Raw genomic sequence first — 12,628 nt, 5'->3', positions numbered from 1 at the left:
ATAATTAAATAAAAACATATACTGCATAAATTATAGTAGCATTGAATATATATACATTTTCATGTAGCATAAAATAACTACAATAAATTATATTTAAAAAAATAACTGCAATAAAATATAGTAGAAAATAACTACAATAAAATATAGTAGAAAATAACTGCAATAAAATATAGTAGAAAATAACTGCAATAAAATATAATAGAACATAACTGCAATAAAAATGTAGTAGACAATTACTCCAATAAATGGAATGAAATGAAATGGGGTTTAACGTCCTACTGTTCTGCTCCTACTGGGCTAATGAAGACGGAACTCCAATAAAATATACTAGAAAAGAATTATCACATAAATAACAGTAAGATATTTAAAGAAGGGATTTTGACAATTCAAACTAATTATTAACCGTAAAAAAAGAATATTATAGAATGACATACAGTAAGTATAACATGATAACACAACATAAACAACTATCATAGTGTATAATAATCATAATAGAATAATATATACGTAGTATCAAATAATTATTATACAACAGTTCAAGATAACTGTAATGGACTAGCTTAAAATAAACAATGTACAAAATAACTACATTATATTTATTTAATAATAGATCTGTGTATAATACATAGCTCAAACTTGAAACAAAACTATGTATAATACACAGCTAACTCAAACTTGAAACACAACTCTATATAAAACACAGCTAGCTCGAACTTGAAACACAGCTATGCATAATACATAGCTCAAAAACACGATAAACACTGCGTTGGGTTCAAAATATAAGATATGTCTGCTCCCCGTTACCCATTCTCTATCACCAACACCCATCTGAATAATGGGATCAGAACGTCACGGTGGCAATTGTTCTAGACCACTGAATAACGTATTGTGTTTTTTTTTTAAAGATTGCTATAACAAAATATGCTAAATGACCACGTGTATTATGTAGATTAAAGGGGATTCATGATATAGGTTTTTAAAGAAATTTCTTGAATTATCTGTAACAAAAAACTCATTTTTTTTTTAAATTTGTCAATATTGTGTCAGTGAGATAATAATAATATTGAAAACAAATTCTGTTGTGATTAGAATGGGATTAAGAAGGAAGTATTGTTATAATTACCTATTGTCCTAATATGTCTATTTCACGTCAATAATATTTGGGTGTCAGTGAGGAACTACTTCCTATCATAAAATATAAACCCCAAAATCCTTGTCATTTATTTATTTATGAGTTGTATTGAGAAATCGTGTCAGCATCGTATCATGATCAATCAGGTAGGCGACCAGTACATTTATTCAAATCTAGGAATTATTTTTTCATATAAAAATATATTTAAATTAAAACGAATTATTTTAAGAATTTGTAGACTATTGTATCAATAATAACCTTTTCTAATGTATTTCAGTGCACATCGATTCTAGTACGAAAGGTCAACTGCAGCTGAATCCTCCCTGGCAAGTAAGATGTTTTATAAAATTAGAATGAAAAGTTTAAGTGTTGGGTCTGTTTGATTGGTCAATATCCGAATCCGAAATCTGGGTATTTTTCACTTTCGTATTAAAACCCATGCGTTACATTCATATAATGAAACATCAAAAATTGCAGTAGATTTCAAATTGAGCTAGAAACAGAATCAGCAGATGTTTATCGTTAAACAAATCAGAATTCGGACCCACGTCAATTGCATGCTATACAGTACTACAGTTTGCTAATCAGTTTTGTTTCACATTAAATACATATCTAAATTCACTTTGGAATGAATAGCGGTATCTCGCTTTAACATTCATGCCCAGTATATGCCGGTTGTTTGGTGGATGAGCGAGGGTGGGGAAGTATGTAATCTTTACGTGCAATAAAGATACAACTGATACGGATATTGCACTACGTTTCACAGTAGGTGTATTTATTATTACAAAGTTAAACAAATTACCGAACTATATTTTTTGGGGAAACCACTCAAAGTAAAATTGATGTAAACTAATGACTGTAAAGAACAATTATATATTACAGTGCGTCTCTTTTCACTTAAAATTAGTCCGCCGTAATTTGACTGATATGCATTTTGAAAAACAAAATATAAAAGAGTTTATTTTAGAGAATAAATTGAACAGAAATAGTAATTTTACTGATTTAGAAATATTTTATAGTTGGTTTATTAATGTATGATATATCATACACACACACATATATATATCAATAATGGATCAAACGAATAGCTAATCACATAACATTATATACTATCGATAATTTGTGATCATATTTGCATTACGTACTGTTTCATAAACAATGTATTACAATGAGATATATTATATATCTACCTTTTATCAGTGTCATAACTAACTAATCGTCCATGTCATAATCATCATAACGCCTATTATTAAAATGTATAAAATATGTCATTTCTGATTGTCAATCATCTTATAGATAGAAATATTAACCCTACTGATGGCCGAACGCAAAATCAATCATCACGTGACACGCAAGAAATGATAACGTCAGCCGGACACATGTCATAATGTAGCGTTAAATGGATGTCAACATGACATGGATATGTATCTGTATTGTATTAAGATATTTAACATATCAATCATCAATATTCACTATATAATATCCTCTACAAAATTATAGTTCAAATCTTTACACGAATAAGATCTGTTCGGTTTGGTAATTAACTTCCCCCACAATTTCGAGATAAGACAATACCCTTTCAATAATCGATAAGCACACAAATCGATTACAAAGTGAATTTGCAAAACATAATTTCGGATTAAAAGTTTTTAATTTTATTTTCAAATAATTATATAATTGACATTTGGTTTGGTAGTGTCAATTCGAAGTCAATATCAGCAAGACAATTTATATTGCCATTTTAAATGACCACCTCTTTGATTTGGACACAGCCCCCACCCGTAAAAAAGAAGAAACAAGTTTTGGATTTCATTGTGTTTAATGTGTTGATTTGTTTAGTGGGATGAAAATAAAATTGTAAAAGCCAGATGTAACCGTAAACCAAATATGAAACTAAATTTAGTAAACAAAGCGACATCCTCTTAATTGTTTGAAACAAAAATGTAATTATATAAAGCATGTCCCATCATAAATCCAAATAACTCATCAGATCAACCCATTTTAATACTTTTTTTAAAATTTAAATCAAAGAGGCTTATTTCCTCCAAGACTCGTCTGTAAGTCTTGAAAAATCATGCACATGCACCTCAAATCCGCCTACCCAATTTCTCCGTTTAGTATAGCATTATAGCTGATTATGAGATTACAGAAAGGGTTTATAATTTCTGATCTATTACAATTCACATCTATAATTCACAATCTTATCTGCACTGAACCTGAAGAAACAAAATCCACACAAATTCAAAAACGTTTATTATGTCAGAATCAATTTTTGTAAAGTATACGCAGAATAAAGTTAACACTCTCCAAATCTCTTTATCTAAATGACTGGAAGATAGAAATATCAAAGCTTCTGCACTGTTGAGATAATGATTTTATGTCCTGACCTCCGGCAAGATGGCGGCATTCTTAACGACCGAAAGTAGACCCACTAGGTAAGATATTGTTAAATAGTTAATTCAAACGAATAGAAATTTCATCTTTGTTTATGATAATTATAATAATCTGCTCTAAGCGGTACGATATATTCATACTTATTCGATAAATGTTCTAGATAAACGGGCGAGTCAAGATAAACCCAGCTTTAAATAAAGCAATTAAACTTCAAAACCAGTACTTTGTTATATAAAAAAAATATTATAATAACTTATCTACACACCTAAAACAAAAATAATCAATCAGATTAAATTCTAATATAATTTACATTTCTCACATCATGATCACTCAATAATAAATAAAAACTTTATAACCACACCTTACTGATACTAAGTCACCAAGGGTGCCCACGGTGGCTCCGGTCTTGGCCGAGAAAGTTCCTCTTGAACAGCGTCTAGTCGTTCGAATGGAACGAAAAACGTAAGAGAACCATGACAGAAATCGGACAGAAATGAAATGAAATGGGGTTTAACGCCCTACTGTTCTGCACCTACCGGGATAATGAAGACAGACTTCCCTTATGGTACGGTACGGGGGAGGTGGCTGAATGGTTTCGATTCCCCCGGTTGTACGTGACAAGGAGTAGGGTCGCCTGTCCAACCTCGTTGGTTTTCTCCGGGTCCTCCAGTTTCATTCCACTGCTCTACGCGTAAGCTAATTATGGAAATAAAATTGAACCATATGTTAGTCCCGAAATGACCTAGTTTGTATCAAGTGGGCGTTAAACCAAATGGTTGTTAAAGGATCTCAGATTTTAATAATTTAATTGCCTTCTGTTTCTCTATTCAAACCATAGTCTAATCTGTTGATAAATATTGGGTCTTCGATCCTCAGCATGCCCTGCTTGGAACGAGCTATTTAGCAAATTTAGCCTTGTAATATAACGAAAGGCTTTTTTTTGAAACACCTAGTACAATATTTCTTTTTGGAACGCCCAGTGACTATTGATTTATTTTTTCCAATTCCTCCATAAAAATGTATTGATCAACACCCGGTTCGGCACGATTGTTGATCTGTTGTTTTTATCAGAAGTAAAATATCAAATCTATTAAAGCCCTGGCCTATTAAAATTGATTATTTGAAGGGAGATTAAAATATTCATACAAACAACGGTCTCTTGAAAGAGTAATATTTACATCACCATCGACGATATGTTCTTTAATTTCTTGATTCATGCGGCTTTCTCTTTGGTTTATCGACCCAAAAAATCTTAATACTTAATATATTCCCGAAACTATCAACACGTATTAGAAGAGGACGCCGTCACCCTTGATTATAAAATAAGATACAGTTGGACATTAAATAATCTATAATAATGATAAGACACCGCCCTCTCTTGATCAGCGATCAGCAAATGAGTCCGATCATCGACCCAGTCCCCACGGACCCTAATTAACAACTGATTAACTTTATCCCTAATTAGAAAAATCATGAAAGCGTTAAGTGATAGGCTAACGTTCTAACAGTTGTCTGGGTATAAAACTATAGGTGATGTTATCTCTAAGAGAACAAATACTTCCCCAGGCATGTTACAAAGACAATAAAATAGTTAAAACTTATACACTTATATTGTATTTATTATCCGATTAAGCGACCATAACGGTACATCCCCATACAGATGGCGAAGATATCAATTTAACCTTTGAAGTTATGGTTATTCAGAAACTCATATTTGAATATATATATATGTAAACAAAATATATATATGACATGTTCATTAGCTTAATTGTTGACATAAAGTGATCAGAATTTACTGGAATTGTAAATAAATTAAATGGGGTTTAACGTCCTATTTATCTGCCCGTCTGGGCTAATAAAAACGGGCATACGCCCTACAGTGTGTTGTGAGGGAAATTTTGCCCGGACAGCGACACTGCATCCTACTTTTATTTCAAATTCCAACTGTCAAGCTTTATTTTACGTGCACGCCATCCGAACAACTACATGATATGATGTTCCTTGCCGGGTGGGGGGGGGGGGGTCACGCCGGATACTGCAGTTGTTAAACACCGATAAACAAGGAATAAGGTGAAAATGAAGAAAAGGGGGTTGGTTGCGAGAGTGGGAGTTGGGTTCTAATGTGGGTGCCGCTTCGGATCGTAATATCTGTCATTGAATCAAGCGATTGTTGTTGCGATCCCAGACGTAAATTTTTACCCGCTTAACCCTGTAATGTTGCGTAAAAATGTCGTAATGTTGAGTTAAAATGTCGTGATGTCGGGTTGGCGCCTTTCCAGAACAATGGTAGAAACAACCATGCCCATCTCAATATTAGGATTATGTACACTGATCCTGGTGTTTTTCAAGAAAGTTTTCCGGGATTTTGCAGCGTGGGTTCTCGCTGTCGTTAGTGCAGGACGGAGGGCAGGGCAAAGAACAGTGTCTAGTTGTGTAGACGGGAACAAAAACAAAAGCTCCTGTATACACATTGGCTTGCAAATAAAAGAACCCTTCACAGTTGGAATTCGATGAAGAAATGCCACTGTCCAGGAAGAATTGATAGAGCCCATCCTCTTAATGTCCCAATGCTTGACACCAAATTTCGGGAGCCGCAGTGGCTCAGTGAGTAAGTCATTGTCTCAATAACCAGGAGGTCTGGTGTTGGTCGACAAAGTTCCCCAGAATGTTCCAGCGTGGTTTCCAATCAGTTGTTCAGGACGGAGGGCCCGGGAAGGAAAATTTCTTTTCGTTGGCGTGCATGTAAAAGAATCATTGGCAGTTGGAATTCGAAATAAGAGTGGGCAATTACGCTGCTGTCCGGACAAAATAAAGCACCCGTCTTCATTAGAACAGCCAGTGCAGAACTACGTCTTAAGAAGACGTCTTAAGCAGACTCAATTTTTTGTCACTGTGAATCATAATATAGGCAAAGAACAAAACAAACTGAGCCATGGTCATTGAAGTCAGTTTACATAAAACACAATTACTGTAAAATTAGAAATTCAGCCTGAAAGTGGACAGCATACTAATTATATTATTTTCTCGAAAACAATTCCCCAAAGAGTTACAAGAGGTAACGTCAATTCATTTTTCGTTTTTGAAAAGCAACTTGATTTCCCAAAGAAAATGTAACTTTAGTGAATATTATTTACCAAGTGTTGACTTTAAAATAATTACATTTAAGCTGGAACCTGATACAAAGAACATACTAAGAGACAAATACATTTTCTTTCAATCACCCTGAAAATACTCAGCCGGGATTTACGGCACTTTTGACAAGCTTTGGAAACAAAAACCCCTCTCTGTGGCTTAACTCGTCAGAATTTAACTTGACGAGCTTCCCATTTCAAAATCTTTCATCTCATAACCGAAATCCCTTTGGTCCCGGGAGTATAGAATGGCTGCTCGCGCTTTTGCAGATTTAATCTGACTCCTCGTGGGAGAATTATGAGCCACGGGAGATTTTCAGCCTATCATTTGTCTCACAAACTTACAATGTAATTTCAGCACATTTAATAAACCAGTGATTACTACCCTGTTACATATGTCAGCTTTTACAACTTCTCGTCGTCCATGAAGCCAAAAACTCAATTATCTGCCGTGTTCATAGCGTTAACTAGCTCTCTGATTAATTCAAATTTAATTACATAAAACATCAATAACACGGCCATCTTTTACCGGCCATCTTTTCTCGAAGAGACTAAAAGGAGATGTAGTCGCATCAGCTATCATGATCCCTCATTCAATTTTTCTATTTCCATGTAAATTACCTTCATTTTCCGGAGTTGGGGCTTTTTTGACAGTAGCATTATTTCCGATCACGACAACGGGAATTAGGCTTGAGCAATTATCAAGAGATATCTTTATGACCTATGGAACATCAGATAGCCAATAATTGAAATGTTTAAATTGGTAACACTTTAATCAAGCTGTGAACTTCTTGCTGCCTGATTCCAGTCTGGTCGGGGATTTTTTTTAAAAGGAAAATCTGACAAGCGAAGATATAAATAGTTAAAATCGTCTAGAGAATAACAGCAGAAATTTTGTACAAATAGTATCGATCTGGTATAATGGTATTTTTCAAAATTAAATCAGCTATTTACAACTAGGTGTATCCTATTGCAGTCTATAACACTCAAATATGAATAAACTGGCCGGTTCTGTGTTTCTTTATTCCAGTCTTAACTAGTTCAAATTCACTACGAAATTTATTTTCGCAGAACCGGGGGGGGGGGGGGGCATGGGATGCGGTCAGGTGACCCCACTCCGTATCAGGGACAATTAGACAAACCATACTAATTTGGTCGGACTATTAAGAATGTTTTAATACTGCATATATACCTGACTGTGCTGCAGTAAAGATAATTATGTGACACAATAAATGTATGCTCGTATCCTTGTATCCGAAGTAGAAGCTGCGTGCCACTATTGAAATATAATTTGATACGGACAAGGGTAGGTCTGAGGGTCTTTTTAAAAAACTATCAATGTTTATCAATTGTCTCGATAAGAATTGATACACATCAACTACGCTTAACTTAAAGTTCATTAAACAGGTTGGGTTACCCCACAGAAAACATTTAAAATTCTAAGTATACAATTAGACGGAGTCGTGCAGCGAATCTCCTGACTATATATAACACGGTTCGCCAAATCCTTTCTTCCCTACTGGAAACAAGATATTAAAATCAAAGTCCTTACAAGCGTGTTATACGCAAAGCAATAAAGATCTATAACATACAAGGAGACAGAAGTTGGCTTATGAAGAAGTACAGACATATTTAATTGAATTAAGAGAATCTCGTAAGTGTAAATTTTCACAGATATTATTTCCATAATGTAGTTTTATTTCCAACTCCTATAGTGTATATATTTAAAGTATTTCAATGGTTAATGTATTTTAAAGACGGTGCGGTAATTGAGTTGTTATTTATTACATAGGCATTTTACATTAATTTGCTGGTTTATCTTTCTAAAATATAAAATACAAGAAATTTATTTACACGGGTGTTTATGTACGGTATAGGTCAACATATGGAAATAAAATGTAATTGAGGGCAGTATTATGTATTTAATTGACCACGCGTGTATTCAATCGAGAAGTATTTGGAATTGTATTCTATTTTTAATATGTGGCATCTTTGAATAAGAGTGTAAAAAAAAGTCTAATACATTCCCTGATTTCAAAATTAAATTGATTTGGAATCATTTTCAAATTCACAAATGAGACTGGGGGCAATACTTCTCCCTGTCTAACCCCATAATTAAATATCGCGTGTTGTAAATGCGATTCTTCTTTGGTTAACACGTGCGTAATATATAAATACAAAATATGGAAAAACCTGCTAGTTGTGTGAACTTCTAAGATAAACAAAATAAGAAGTGGTGTCAGATGTTCTAACAAGTACACGAATAATTCACCTCGTCAACAACAACCACAACTACTTATAGTCAGGTAGAGCAGAAAACTATAAAGGGTAGATCGTGCGATAATAGCGGTCATTCGTTTATTACACCTTAAGGCCAGAGAAAACAGAATATATACCATAACTTGACATGTTTATATAACAAAATAATGGTTAGGCTATAGATTCTCCTCAAGGAATATTAAATCTTCTTCGTTCTTGTAATACAATATACAAAAATCATCTCCCAGGCATTAAAACGCTTTACCTAGAAACAGCACGTGAAATAAAACTAATATGTATTCTAATATATAAACATAGGAATTACCACCGCATGGCATAAAATTGCAACGCATGTAACTATTTATGTTATGAGAGAAAAAACCCAGATTAACGTATAAATGAAATAAGAAGTATAATATGTTTTTTAAAAAATCTGGCATGTTGAAAAAGATAAAACATAACATAGAGATACAAATTTAAATCGCCAAAATAATAACATAAAGAAATTTATCACAAACGGTCATCAATTGGCCTGAATTAGGATTATACGGAAGCGTATAGTAGTACGGAAGCATATAGGGGTCATGCAAAATTTTGTAGAAGACCTCGAGATCCTGCGATCCCGTGATACTTTTTCGAGATGTCAATTTAATGTTCTCGAAATCCCCTAATAATTTTCTCGAGAATCTCCCATCCTGTGATAACGAACTCGAGAATTCGAGTATTTGTTCTCGGGGTCTTGCCATCCTGTGTAAATTTTATCAAGATTTAACGTATTCTCAGCGCCCCACAACCTGACGTTTCGGAGTTTACCCCCCCCCCCCCAACACACACACACACACACACACACTTTCCCAAAAAACTTAATAGCACGATAGAGCCAACAGTTTTTAACGGATTTGTTTCAAATTTAGTTTAAAGCATTGGGGCCATGAGAGAACGATCCCTGTCGCTTCTAGCACCACTTATCGTCCTGGAGTTATGCCCCTTATCCGAAAAACTTGTTAACGTAATAGAGGCTACAGTTTTAACTGATTTTGTTTTTCAAATGTGGTGTGAAGCACTCTGACCTTTCGATTGTCAGTACCCCGCAAACTTCTGTTTGAGAGTTACTCTCTTTGTCCGTATTTCTTTCAAATATGTGACGATGAGAGGACGAGCCCTATCGATATTCAGCATTCTGTGACCTTCTGTTCCTTAATATAGCCCCCTCCCCGCCCGCTCCCCGAAAGCCTTGTTGACGCAATAGAGGCTTTACTTTTAAAATTTTGTGTGAAGCTTTGGGATCACGAAATTTATGGATATTCAATGGTTAGCGATCTTCCGATCCGGAGTTATACTCACCATTCTTTGAAAATCTTGTTTTTAACGGATTTTCGAAATTCAGTGTTCCGCGACAAGGATGACCCCTGTTAATTTTCAGCAATATAAGGTTTTTTTCTCCCAGAGATATAACAAGCAGTGAACACGATTGAGATTAGATTTCTTGAAGAATGTAAGATCCTTATTCAATTTATTAAACAACCAAGTTTTCCTTTCGAATAATCTGCACTTGAGGCATAGATGCTGCGTGGGCGTATCTCCACACTTTGCGTGGCAATCGTTCAAATTTCTTTTGAATCATTAATGTCATAAGCAGAGGAATCTTATTTATTTTCGGCGGAAAAATGAACCTTATTGATTTGCAGCGCTCCCTGGCGTTTTGTTATGGCGTTATTCCTTTTTTCCGGTAAACCTTGTGAACGTGTTAGAGTCCTGAGTTTTTCAAGATTTTTGATTTAAAATCTGCTCCGAAGCATTTGTGCCACAATACAATAAACCCTGTGTCTAGCTTTATTTTAAAACAAAATATGGTCTGAAAACCATGCAAAAATTGACATTTTCTATTAAACGTCGCCCAAACATTAAATTGAAATAATTTAACAAGCATGTCTGTAATTCAAAGCTTCACATATTAAAGCTAACGTGGTAGGTTTTGAATTTCATATTTGGTGTGAAGTATTTAGGCCATAAGACTATGAACCCTACCGATTTTAATCAAATTTCTAATTTAGTGTAAATCATGGGTACCCTATCGATTGTCCGTTTATTCTTTCGTTAGTTAGCAGTTTTCCTTTGTAACAAATGTTAGAGTATTTTTTTATTATCAAATATTGCGAAGTATTGGGCCAATGGCTGCATCACAACGTGGAGACACTATGGTTTCATATTAACTCGGGATCTCGACAAAATTTACACAGGATGTCAATATCTCGAGAACATTAACTCGAATTCTCGAGAAAATACACACAGGATGTCAATATCCCAGGAAAATTATCAGGGGATTTCGAGAACATTAAATTGAGATCTCGAGAAAATTACCAGGTGATCACGGGATTTCAAGAAAGTATGACAGGATCGCTAGATCTCGAGACCTTCTACAAAATTTTCCATGACCCCTATACGCTTCCGTAGGATTAGATATTCCGGAAGAAATAAATGCTTCTCATAGTAACGAAAATATTGTACGAAAAATGGTTACAAGTCTTATTTCTAAAATAATGCAATGTAAATAATTTGAACGATTCGCTCTGAAAATAGAATATTAAATTCAATATCAATCTCGATTGTCGATGACAATAAGATCAAATAGATTTCTGATTTATGTCCTTACCCAAACACCTGCAATAAAAAAAATATTCAAAGATAAAGCAACGTAAAATTGTTTTTACATTCTCTAGACAAGATGAATGATGTTGATCCACAAATTGTCAATCATCAATATTCAGCTTATTTTATTTATTCATAACGCTGTCAAGTTGTGTGATTTTCGTTTATAATAATATACCGTTTCTTTTATCATTCCGAAAGGGATTTATAAATCATAAAATATTCTATATAGCTAGAAGTGTTGACGTATCAACACGAATTATATTCTGTGAGACGTTTTTGATGGCCCACTGTATTTATTTGCTTTGATATATGCGTAAGAATGTATGATGATTAATCGAAGGTCCAGCCTACTTTCTGCCAACAGATTATACAGGTGTTTTGTCCACCTGAAGCATTTCATTCCACTGATCTCACCTTTACGACCAATTATATTTTTCTTTTAAATTAAGTCGTTATCAATGGCTGTGAAGATTTTAATTTAATTTCTATTTTATTTGGCCGAAATAACTTAAGATTTTTATTTTCTGACGTGTATTGTGACTCGGTTAGTAAAGTGCCTCTGGGTTAAACTCCGGTTGTGGCCGAGAAAGTTCCTAGGGATTTTTCCAGTAGAGTACACAATGCCTCGGTTTTAGTCACATCCCAACGACTAGACATTATTCCTTACCACGTCTTCCATCCTGACCAGGGGAAATCATGCTGAAAAAATCCCGAGTAACTTTCTGGGTCAACATGGTGACAGAACACGGAACCTTCCTGTTTAGTGAGCCATCATGACAGAGAACAGCGCCTAACTGTTCGGAGGATACCAAAATCCGATGTCCCGTGTAGATGTTGACGTGCACGTTAAAAAAAACACCTTGGCAGCTGGGGATTGATGAATAGTATAGGCGGAAACGCCGCTTTCCCGATAAAATGGTACATGGCCATCTTCATTAGGCAGGTTGGTGCAGAAAAGTAGAAAATTAAACCCCATTTCGTTTCTTTTCTGATGTGTATTTATAGGTCACCTGGGCTCTGACAAAATGCTTACTATAATGATATAATAAAGAGACCAGCG

Source organism: Patella vulgata, chromosome 2 (genome assembly GCF_932274485.2).
Source record: "Patella vulgata chromosome 2, xgPatVulg1.2, whole genome shotgun sequence".
In the NCBI taxonomy this organism is placed as follows: domain Eukaryota; kingdom Metazoa; phylum Mollusca; class Gastropoda; family Patellidae; genus Patella; species Patella vulgata.
Note: the sequence above shows the minus strand (reverse complement) of the source record.